Below are 12353 nucleotides of genomic sequence, written 5' to 3'. Positions count from 1 at the left end.
GTGGAACTCGAATTTGTCACGTTCTGACCTTTATTTCCTTTGTTTTTGTCATTATTTAGTATGGTCAGGGCGTGAGTTGGGGTGGGCAGTCTATGTTTGTTTTTCTATGATTTGGGGATTTCTATGTTTCGGCCTAGTGTGGTTCTCAATCAGAGGCAGGTGTCATTAGTTGTCTCTGATTGAGAATCATTCTTAGGTAGCCTGGGTTTCACTGTTTGTTTGTGGGTGTTTGTTTCCGTGTCTGTCTTTTTCACCACACGGTACTGTTTTGGGTTTTGTTTGTTCCACATTTATTGTTTTTTTATTTCAGTCGTGTTCATGTGTAGTATTTCTCATTAAAAGAACCATGGACACTTACCACGCCGCATATTGGTCCTCCGATCCTTCTTGCCTCTCCTTCTCCCTTACATAATTACCAAGAAAGGAAGAAAGGAAGCACTGCTCTCGGATCAGCGTTGTCCCTCTTACCTTAGTATCAATCAGCAGTTGCTACCTTAATTTTTTGACATATAAATCAATGATACAAGTGGTTCTTCGTTTGCGGGGTGCCACAGAATGCAGAATTGCCAGAATGACGCAATTTACCAGAATCTGTCACCATCTACTATAAACGGTCGAGGCATAAGCTCAAAACGTTTAAACGAAGAACCACTCTATGTTGATTCTTAAAGAATTTGATTTATAAATGCCTTATGAACTTAGTTCAACTGTCGTACCCCATCAGAAGCCAAAATATAAGCTTGTTTACTACAATATTTGTAAACAAAAAATGTGTCTCTCTTGTCGTGATGTGTGTTTTGTCCTATATTTTTATTTTTAATCCCAGCCCATGTCCCCATGTCCCCTCATGAGGACTGTAGGTCATCATTTTAAATAAGAATTTGTTCCTAACTGACTTACCTAGTTAAATAAAGGTTAAATAAATTTAAAATAAATAAAAAATGATGTAACTATAAGCTCTATATTTAATTCTAAATGCTTACTGCTTGCAAAATCTAATTTGTTCAACTATAGGACAAGGATTGTCCTGACTTTCAAGAATTCCTGAATTGCTTCGGCTTGCTTGTTGGCTGGCATATTTCACCATCCAATTATTTCTGATCTACAAGGGTGCACGTTTCACTATCGCCTAAGCAGCCGGTAGTGTATGCACATTTGTGCTAGATCCATGGCGATACGTTGGCACATGAGAATTATTAGAATAAGGCAAATACTAGTAAATTATTGCATTCTATCCGTGCTGGCTTTCGCTGGCTACTTAAGACATTAAACAGATACGTGGGAGGGCATACAGGATGTCGACATTTTATTAAAGCGCAATTTGTCTAAATGGGTAATGGAAACACTTCAACCACAACTTTTTAATTCGACACTGTAGGCTTTTGCACAATTTTTATATTTTTTAGGTGTGACGTTACAATGTCCGGCTGTTTTAATCGACACAAGATAGTTAAATGGCAACGCATGCATGCTAGCAGGCAAATATCACATCTGTTTTCAATACCAAATTCTAAATGCAGACCAAAAAAAATCACAGGACAAGATAATAGAAACATATCTACTGTCACATTCGTTCTGAAGTTAGTATCAGTCACAAAAAGACAGAAAACATCTTGATTTTGTGTTTAGCGTGGAAAGGCAAAAAAGCATCTAAAAACATACTTAGCTGGCTTCACAATGATTTGTAGTTTAAAAAAATATATATATATTCGTTTGTCTAGTGCAATGTATCACTTAACAAAGTCTACCTTCTAACATACACTGTTAGTATGTTAAAATCCCTCTAATGAACGACATCCACTGCAGGCTGTGGTGCATTTCCACTTGCTCCTTCCACTATTTGCACTGCCTCCACATAGGAGACCTGTTGGAAAGCCCAGATCCTAGCTACTGCAACCTCTTTTATCCTAACAGGACACTCCTGGAACTCGGAAGCATGACTCCCATTACAATTAAAGCACCGTGCTTCCTCAGACTTTTCAACATCAAAATATTTGTTTCTTCTGCAGACACTTACCACATGTCCAAAACATTTTACAACTACAACACTGAAATGACTTTTGTTCATACGGTCTCACTGCATATCTCACATACCCAAATGTTGAATGAGTCGGTAGAAAAACTTAATCAAACAAAAGCTAAACCAATAGTCTTTCCTCCTTCAATCATTCATGTTAAACAACGTGTATCAACCACTCCAATAATTAATGTTACTTCTTCTTCTTCTCTGGTATAATGGAGTTCACACACATCTAATGTCCCTTCCACCACCAACTGTAGGGTAGTAAACAGTATTAAAAATAAATGTCCATTGCGGAATGTCATTTTTTGTACAAAAAACAACAGATAAATCAAAAAACCATCCCACTCCTTTGGTCAAAGTTCAAATAAAATCCCTACACAGGTTCAGGGGCCTGGGCAGGGGGAACATCTTAATTCAGTATTTCCTGCAATGGTTTGCCTGCTAAAACAGCACATTTCACTGCACCAATGAAAACCTCTATTTTACTGCTGTGGACTAAATCAGAATCACACAGAGAAATTCTTGATAGTCTTTAACAAATCTACTTTGAAACTAAAGTATACACCTCACACAACTTGTTATGGGCATAAAAAAAGATGACACCTGGACCATGTCAGATATTGAGTTGAAAGTGATACATTTTGAGTTTGCATCCCAAAATTACACTTTATATATAGTACCAGTCAAACGTTTGGACACACCTACTCATTCAAGGGTTTTTCTTAATTTTTTACTGTTTTTACATTGTAGAATAATAGTGAAGACATCAAAACTATGAAAAAACACATGGAATCATGTAGTAACCAAAAAAAGTGTTCAAAAAATCTAAATATATTTTAGATTTTTAAAGTACCCAACCTTTGCCTTGATGACAGCTTTGCAGACTCTTGCAGACAGTTACCACATACGCTAAGCACTTGGTGGATGCTATTCCTTCACTCTGCGGTCCAACTCATCCCAAAACATCTCAAATTGGGTTGAGGTCGGGTGATTGTGTATGCCAGGTCATCTGATGCAACACTCCAACACTCTCCTTCTTGGTCAAATAGCCCTTACACAGCCTGGAGGTGTGTTGGGTCATTGTCCTGTTGAAAAACAAATTATATTCTCAATAAGAGCAAACAAGAAGGGATGTTGTATCGCTGCATAATGCTGTGCTAGCCATGCTGGTTTAGTGTGCCTTGAATAAAAAACAACAACATCACAGACAGTGTCACCAGCAAAGCACCACACATGTAGAGATCATCTGTTCACCTACTCACAAAGACATGGCGGTTGGAACCAAAAATCTCAAATTTGGACTCATGTCCATTGCTGATGTTTCTTGGCCCAAGCAAGTCTCTTCTTATTATTGGTTTCTTTTAGTAGTGGTTTATTTGCAGCAACTTGACCATGAAGGCCTTATTCACGCAGGCTCCTCTGAACAGTTGATGCTGAGATGTGTCTTTAGTTGAACTCTGTGAAGCATTTATTTGGGCTGCAAATTCTGAGGCTGGTAACTCCAATGAACTTATCCTCTTCAGCAGAGGTAACTCTGGGTCTTCCTTTCCTGCCTCATGAGAGCCAGTTTCATCATACTGCTTGATGGTTTTTGCAACTGCAATTGAAGAAGTTCTTGAAAGTAACAAAGGACTATTGTTTCTCTTTGCTTATTTGCTGTTCTTACCATAATATGGACTTGGTATTTTACCAAATAGGGCTATCTTCTGTATACCACCCCTAACTTGTCGCAACACAACTGATTGGCTCAAACACATTAAGAAGGAAAGAAATTCCACAAATGTATTTTGGACACCTGTTAATTGAAATGCATTCCAGTTGACTATCTCATGAAGCTGGTTGAAAGAATGCCAAGAGTGTCATCAAGGTAAAGGGTGGCTAATTTGAAGAATCTCAAACATAAAATATATTTGGATATACATGTTTAACACGTTTTTGGTTACTACATGATTCCTGTGGCATTCTGCATTAGCATCAAATAGCCCCTGCGATATGCAACTTTTCAGGGAAGTCAGGAACCAATATACTCAGTCAGTTAGGAAAGCTAAGGCTAGCTTTTTCAAACAGAAATTTGCTTCCTGTAGCACTAATTCCAAAAAGTTTGGGGACACTGTAAAGTCCATGGAGAATAAGAGCACCTCCTCCCACTGTACTGAGGATAGGAAACACGGTCACCACCAATAAATCTACAATAATCGATAATTTCAATAAGTATTTTTCTACGGCTGGCCATGCTTTCCACCTGTCTACCCCTACCCCGGCCAACATCTCAGCACCCCCTGCAGCAACTTGCCCAAGATCCCCCAGCTTCTCCTTCACCCAAATCCAGACAGCTGATGTTCTGAAAGAGCTGCAAAATCTGGATCCCTACAAATTAGCTAGGCTAGACAATCTGGACCATCTCTTTCTAAAATTGTCCGCCGAAATTGTTGCAACTCCTATTTGCTAGCCTATTCAACCTCTCTTTCGTTTCGTCTGAAATCCCCAAAGATTGGAAAACTGCCGCGGTCATCGCCCTCTTCAAAGGGGGTGACACTCTAAGACCCAAACTGTTATAAACCTATATCAATCCTGCCCTGCCTTTCTAAAATCTTCGAAAGCCAAGTTAACAAACAGATCACTGACCATTTTGAATCCCACCGTACCTTCTCCACTATGCAATCTGGTTTCTGACCTGGTCATTGGTGCACCTCAGCCATGCTCAAGGTCCTAAACGATATCATAACTGCCATCGATAAAAGACAGTACTGTGCAGCAGTCTTCATTGACCTGGCCAAGACTGCCGACTCTGTCAATCACCACATTCTTATCGGCAGACTCAACAGCCTTGGCTTCTCTAATGACTGCCTTGCCTGGTTCACTATCTACTTCTCAGATAGAGTTCAGTGTGTCAAATCGGAGGGTCTGTTGTCTGGACCTCTGGCAGTCTCTATGGGGGTGACACAGAGTTCAATTCTCGGGCTGACTCTTTTCTCTGTATATATCAATAATGTTGCTCTTGGTGTTGGTGATTCTCGGATCCACCTCTACGCAGATGACACCATTCTGTATACATCTAACCCTTCTTTGGACACTGTGCTAACAAACCACCAAACAAGCTTCAACGCCATACAACACTCCTTCCGTGGCCTCCAACTGCTTTTAAATGCTAGCAAAACTATGTGCATGCTCTTCAACTGATTGCTGCACAAACCCTCCTGCCTGACTAACATCACTACTCTGGACAGTTCTGACCTAGAATATGTGGACAACTACAAATACCTAGGTGCCAAACATACCCTCACAAAACTGACTATCCTACCGTTCTTGACTTTGGCAATGTCATTTACAAAATAGCCCCAACACTCTACTCAGCAAACTGGATGTAGTCACTCACAGTGCCATTCATTTTGTCACCAAAGCCCCATATACTACCCACCACTGTGACCTGTATGCTCTCGTTGGCTGGCCATCACTACATATCCGTCGCCAAACCCACTGGCTCCAGGTCATCCAGGTCAAGTCTTTGCTAGGTAAAGCACCGCCCTATCTCAGCTCACTGGTCACCATAGCAACAACCACCCGTAGCACGCGATCCAGCAGGTATGTTGCACTGGTCATCCCCCAACACTTCCTTTGGCCGCCTTTCCTTCCAGTTCGCTGCTGCTAAATGACTGGAACGAATTGCAAAAATCACTGAAGCTTGAGTCTTATAGCTTCCTCGCTAACGTTAAGCATCAGCTGTCAGAGCAGCTTACAGATCACTGTACCTATACACAGCCAATCTGTAAATAGCACACCCAACTACCTCATCCCCATATTATTGCTTACCCTCTTGCTCTTTTGCACCCCAGTATCTCTACTTGCACATCCTCATCTGCACATCTATCACTCCTGTATTAATGCTAAACTGTAATTATTTCGCCTCTATGGCTTATATATTGCCGACCTCCCTACTCTTGTACATTTGCACACACTGTGCATAGATTTTTCTATTGTGTTATTGACTGTACGTTTGTTTATGTGTAACTCTGTGTTGTTGTTTTGGTCGCACTGCTTTGCTTTATCTTGGCCAGGTCACCGTTGTCAATGAGAACTTGTTAAATAAAGGTGAAGTAAAAATGTAAATAAATAAATATGTGTAATTCCATAGTTCCGATGTCTTCACTATTATTCTACAATGTTGAAAATGGCAAATATATTGAAAAGCCCTTGAATGAGTAGGTGTGCCCAAACTTTTGACTGGTACTGTACATCACAGAATACTGAAATATAACAAAACTAATTTACTTAGAAACACCAGACTTTTCTCAGTTTAAGAAAAAGTATCTTTATTAATAATGAAATGATGAAAAATATTAATATCATTCCAACCCATGAGGCCAAAGAGGGTCATTGACTGCAGGAAAGGGCTAATTCCTGCAGACCCAAAAACCTTTCAGCCGCACCTACAACTCTGTCCAATTTCTTAGACTTTTTGTTTATTTGGTTAGGACAATTAATCACCTGCGCAATAAACTCCACAAAATCCACTTTTGTTTCAATCAATGTAACAGTCTCCCTGAACTATTGAGTGCTTTTCTGAACCTGTTGAGGGTCATCCACTGTTTTGCTTCCTCAGCTCCACATCACGGATCCTTGCAACTTCAAACTCAGGGCACTCCAGGAATTCGGCAAAGGGATTTCCACCACAATTTCTACACCATACAGTACGTCATCAGATTCTTCAACTACATGTTGATTCCGTTGAGACACTTGAGACATGGCCATACTTTTTGGCACTTTAACATGACAATTTCGGCACTTTCACGTGATAATGCAAGAGAAGCCAGTGTTTGGAGGATATATTGGCATGGTTTGCCGGCCCTTGACTTTGTCTCAGGGCTAACAATACCCGTGGAAATATATCCTCCAAACACTGGCTTCTCTTGCATTATCGCTTAAAGAACACATATTCCCTTGGTGATTATTCCTTACAGATTCCATTGCATGAACCACATCAGTTAGCATCATTTGAATGAACATTCCACATTACCAAGGCAATCCAGCATCAGTTTATAGAACATTCCAAAACACCATGTAAATGATTGCATCAAAATACCAGGCAGCCATTGGAAGTGTACCTATGACTCATGAGTTGGCCAGTTAATTGCCATGGTTAGAGCTTCCAAGCGTGTTCTATTTATTCTTATTTCTATGGCAAAACCACTTCTGGTCTTCTTCTTCTATGGTATTATGGCAGCAACAAACAGACAGAGGTGAATGCTGCCACCTACTGTACTGGAGTGTGTAGTCAATCAGAGTTTCCATACTAAATGGATAAAGAAACAAACATTAAGAACCACTAAACCCTCCTTTCTAATCGTGTACTACTAAGACAATTAAAAAAGAACCCTACTAACTTCTAACAAACCAACCCCGTCCATATTCCATAACACTACACATCAATCGTTCCCTGTCTTCCACATACTGCTACTTACAACAATACATCAACACATGCTTCACTGTTTCATCAATAATGCACTCCGTACACAAACCATTCACATGCTTGAAAACCAGATGTAATGATTAGTTCAATGTACAATGTCATAGGCGCAACCGAGCAAATCCCACCTCTTCCCTCCTAATCCAACTTTTGAATCTTGGTCCACCAACCTATCTTTGGAGGGCATATAAATGCCGGCCCTTACATACTGACCAGATGTTTGCATGCGCCATCCCTCGCATGTTGATTTTATCCAACCACACCAGACGTGATAAGGACACGCAGGCTCAAATATCAAAACATACTCTGAACCAACTATATTAAGGGACAGGTCGAAAAGCATTAAACATGTATAATTTGTCCTGGGATATAAACATTGGGTTGTTGTTTTAACTGAAATGCACAAGGTCCTCTTCTCCGACAACTAATCTACAGATAAAAGGGTCAACTGTTTCTAGTAAATCATTTCTAGTAATCTTTCCTCCTTCAGGCTTCTTCTTCTTTGGACTTTTATATGGTGGTTGGCAACCAACGTTAAGGTGCATTACCGCTACCAGCTGGACTGGAGTGTGGACCTCAGTTCATCTTTCAATTACCAACATGGGTATATGCTCCTAAAAACCAATGAGGAGATGGCACGTGGGTGTATGGTCCTAAAAAACCAAGGAGATGGGAGAGGCGGCACTTGCAGCGCATCAAGTGTCACTAATAGAATCAAGTTCTATTTTAGCACCTGGCCACGCAGACGCTTGTTGACGTCGGAAGCACTGTGGGTGCAATGATTGAATAAGATGTATGTGTAAATGTAGTTTGCAATGCGAGCGGTGTGGTCAGCATGTTAGGCTCGCTGTCCTACCTCTTCTGCCACATAATGGCTTGAATTTTACATTTAGCCTCACCTACCTCTCCCGGTCATACTGTCTGAACTAACTTGACAGTGTATCAGTGTTCCCCAACTGGCAGCTTGCGGCTGGTGTATTTTTGTTGTTGTTGTATTCATTGTATTTGGTTGCATTTTAAATTTGTGTGACTGTCTAAGTCTATCAGTGTATCAGTGTTTTCTTACTTGTCATGTTTTGTGTTTTTTTGTGGACCTTGGGAAGAGTAGCTGCTGCTTCTGTAAAAGGGGATTTGGGGATCCAAATAAACAAATAAACAGAAAAAAGGCTGTGTATGGCCCGACGCAATATTCAGAAAATCTGTAAGACTTTTTTACAGTTGGTGTAGTAGCAGTAGCTTAAACTGTTAAAGAGCTGTAGCATTTTGAAAACCAACCACTTTAGGCTGCCATTGACAGCCATGTTGTTTTATGTCATTTCAAATAGTTGTAGTGCATAGTAATAATGTTTGGTGGTAGGACTTGTGCATCAATCTACACAAAAGTACCCCATGAAAGTTTTGCAAACGTATTAAAAATAAAATCAGAGATAAATGATTTACTTAAGTATTCAGACCTTTCACTATGAGACCCAAAATTGAGCTCAGGTGCATCCTGTTTCCATTGTTCATCATTGAGATGTTTCTACAATTTTATTGGAGTCCACCTGTGGTAAAATAAATTGATTGGACATGATTTGGAAAGGAACACACCTGTATATATAAGGTTCCACAGTTTAAAGTGCATGTCAGAGCAAAAACCAAGCCATGAGGTCGAAGGAATTGTCCATAGAGCTCCGAGACAGGATTATGTCAAGGCACAGATCTGAGGAGGGGTACCAAAACATTTCTGAAGCATTGAAGGTCCCCAAGAACACAGTGGCCTCCATCATTCTTTAATGGAAGACGTTGGGAACAACCAAGACTTTTCCTATAGCTGGCCGCCCGGCAAACTGAGCAATCGGGGGAGATTGGCCATGGTCAGAGAGGTGACCAAGAACCCGGTGGTCACTCTGACAGAGCTCCAGAGTTATTCTGTGGAGATGGGGGAACCTTCCAGAAGGACAAGCACCTCTGCAGCACTCCACCAATCAGGCCTTAATGGTAGAGTGGCCAGAAGAAAGCCACTCCTCAGTAAAAAGGAACACGACAACCTGCTTGGAGATTGCCAAAAGGCACCTAAAGGACTCTCAGACCATGAGAAACAAGATTCTCTGATCTGATGAAACAAGAATGAACTCCTTTGCCTGAATGCCAAGCCTCACTTCTTGAGGAAACCTGGCACCATCCCTATGGTGAAGCATGGTGGTGGCAGCATCATGCTGTGGGGATGTTTTTCAGCAGCAGGGACTGGGAGACTGATCAGGATCGAGGGAAAGATGAACGGAGCAAAGTACAGAGAGATCTTTAATGAAAACCTTCTCCAGAGCGCTCAGGACCTCAGACTGGGGTGATGGTTCACTTTCTAATAGGACAACAACCCTACGGGCACAGCCAAGACAATGCAGTGAGTGGCCCAGCCAGAGATCGAACATCTCTGGATAGACCTGAAAATAACTGTGTAGCGACTCTCCCCATCCAACCTGACCGAGATTGAAAGGATTTGCAGAGAAGAATGGGAGAAACTCACCAAATACAGGTGTGCCAAGCTTGTAGTGTCAAACCCAAGAAGACTTCAGGCGGTAATCGCTGCCAAAGGAGATTCAACAAAGTACTGAGTAAATAATCCGAAAAGTTTTAGCTGTTTTTAATCTCTTTTTCTTTGCCATTATGGGGTATTGTGTGTAGATTGCTGAGGGGGAAAAAATAATTTATTTCAAATTTAGAATAATGCTGTTACGTATCAAAATGTGGAAAAAGTCAAGCGGTGTGAATACTTTCCGAAAGCTCTATATACACTGTACATTTCAATGAAACATGGTGAAGCCCCAAAATTGCCCTCACTAGTAGCATGTGTGTCAGACATAAGGAAGTGGATGGCTGCAAACTTTATACTTTTAAACTCGGACAAAACAGAGATGCTTGTTCTAGGTCCCAAGAAACAAAGAGATCTTCTGTTGAATCTGACAATCAATCTTAATGGTTGTACAGTAGTCTCAAATAAAACTGTGAATGACCTCGGCGTTACTCTGGACCCTGATCTCTCTTTTGAAGAACATATCAAGACTGTTTCAAGGACAGCTTTTTTCCATCTACGTAACATTGCAAAAATCCTAAACTTTCTGTCCAAAAAGGATGCAGAAAAATTTATCCTGGCTTTTGTCACTTCTAGGTTAGACTACTGCAATGCTCTACTTTCTGGCTACCCGGATAAAGCACTAAATAAACTTCAGTTAGTGCTAAATACGGCTGCTAGAATCCTGACTAGAACCAAACATTTTTTATCATATTACTCCAGTGCTAGCCTCCCTACACTGGCTTCCTGTCAAGGCAAGGGCTGATTTCAAGGTTTTACTGCTAACCTACAAAGCATTACATGGGCTTGCTCCTACCTATCTCTCTGATTTGGTCCTGCCGTACATACCTGCACGTACGCTACGGTCACAAGACGCAGGCCTCCTAATTATCCCTAGAATTTCGAAGCAAAGAGCTGGAGGCAGGGCTTTCTCCTATAGAGCTCCATTCTTATGGAATGGTCTGCCTACCCATGTGAGAGACGCAAACTCGGTCTCAACCTTTACGTCTTTACTGAAGACTCATCTCTTCAGTGGGCCATATGATTGAGTGTAGTCTTGCCCAGGAGTGTGAAGGTGAACGGAAAGGCTCTGGAGCAACGAACCGCCCTTGGTGTCTCTGCCTGGCCGGTTCCCTCTTTCCACTGGGATTCTCTGCCTATTAACCCTATTACAGGGGCTGAGTCACTGGCTTACTAGTGCTCTTTCATACCGTCCCTAGGAGGGGTGCGTCACTTGAGTGGGTTGAGTCACTGATGTGATCTTCCTGTCTGGGTTGGCGCCCCCCCTCCTGACACCTCCTGTCTCAGCCTCCAGTATTTATGCTGCAGTAGTTTATGTGTCGGGGGGCTAGGGTCAGTTTTTTATATCTGGAGTACTTCTCCTGTCCTATCCGGTGTCCTGTGTGAATTTAAGTATGCTCTCTCTAATTCTCTCTTTCTCTCTTTCTTTCTCTCTCTCGGAGGACCTGAGCCCTAGGACCATGCCCCAGGACTACCTGACATGATGACTCTTTGCTGTCCCCAGTCCACCTGGCCGTGCTGCTGCTCCAGTTTCAACTGTTCTGCCTATGATTATTATTATTTGACCATGATGGTCATTTATGAACATTTGAACATCTTGGCCATGTTCTGTTATAATCTCCACCCGGCACAGCCAGAAGAGGACTGGCCACCCCACATAGCCTGGTTCCTCTCTAGGTTCTTCCTAGGTTTTGGCCTTTCTAGGGAGTTTTTCCTAGCCACCGTGCTTCTACACCTGCATTGCTTGCTGTTTGGGGTTTTAGGCTGGTTTTCTGTACAGCACTTTGAGATATAAGCTGATGTACAAAGGGCTATATAAATACATTTGATGTGATTTATATGCTTGTTCTTCTGTAGACAATAATGTCATTTGAAACAAATACTGTTTAGCCTCTGAATGTGGACAACATTGTCATTTTTTATTCGTAGCTGTCAATGAGTTTGAGAGGGGTACATTATTATTATTATTAAAATGTAACAAAATGTTGAAAAAGGGAAGGGAGCTGAATACTTTCCAAATGCACTTTATATCAAATAATTATTTCCTGAAATGTTTTATTTGGCATTACTGCTAAAAATGCAGTTGAAGTCGAAAGTTTACATACACTTAAGTTGGAGTCATTAAAACTTGTTTTTCAATCACTTCACAAATTTCTTGTTAACAAACTATAGTTTTGGCAAGTCGGTTAGGACATCTACTTTGTGTATGACACAAGTAATTTTCCAACAATTGTTTACAATTGTTTACTTCTAATTCAATGTATCACAATTCCACTGGGTCAGAAGTTGACATA

This window comes from Oncorhynchus clarkii, chromosome 3 (assembly GCF_045791955.1).
Source record: "Oncorhynchus clarkii lewisi isolate Uvic-CL-2024 chromosome 3, UVic_Ocla_1.0, whole genome shotgun sequence".
In the NCBI taxonomy this organism is placed as follows: Eukaryota; Metazoa; Chordata; class Actinopteri; order Salmoniformes; family Salmonidae; genus Oncorhynchus; species Oncorhynchus clarkii.
The sequence above is the reverse complement of the archived record's forward strand: the minus strand, read 5'-3'. Positions refer to the sequence as shown.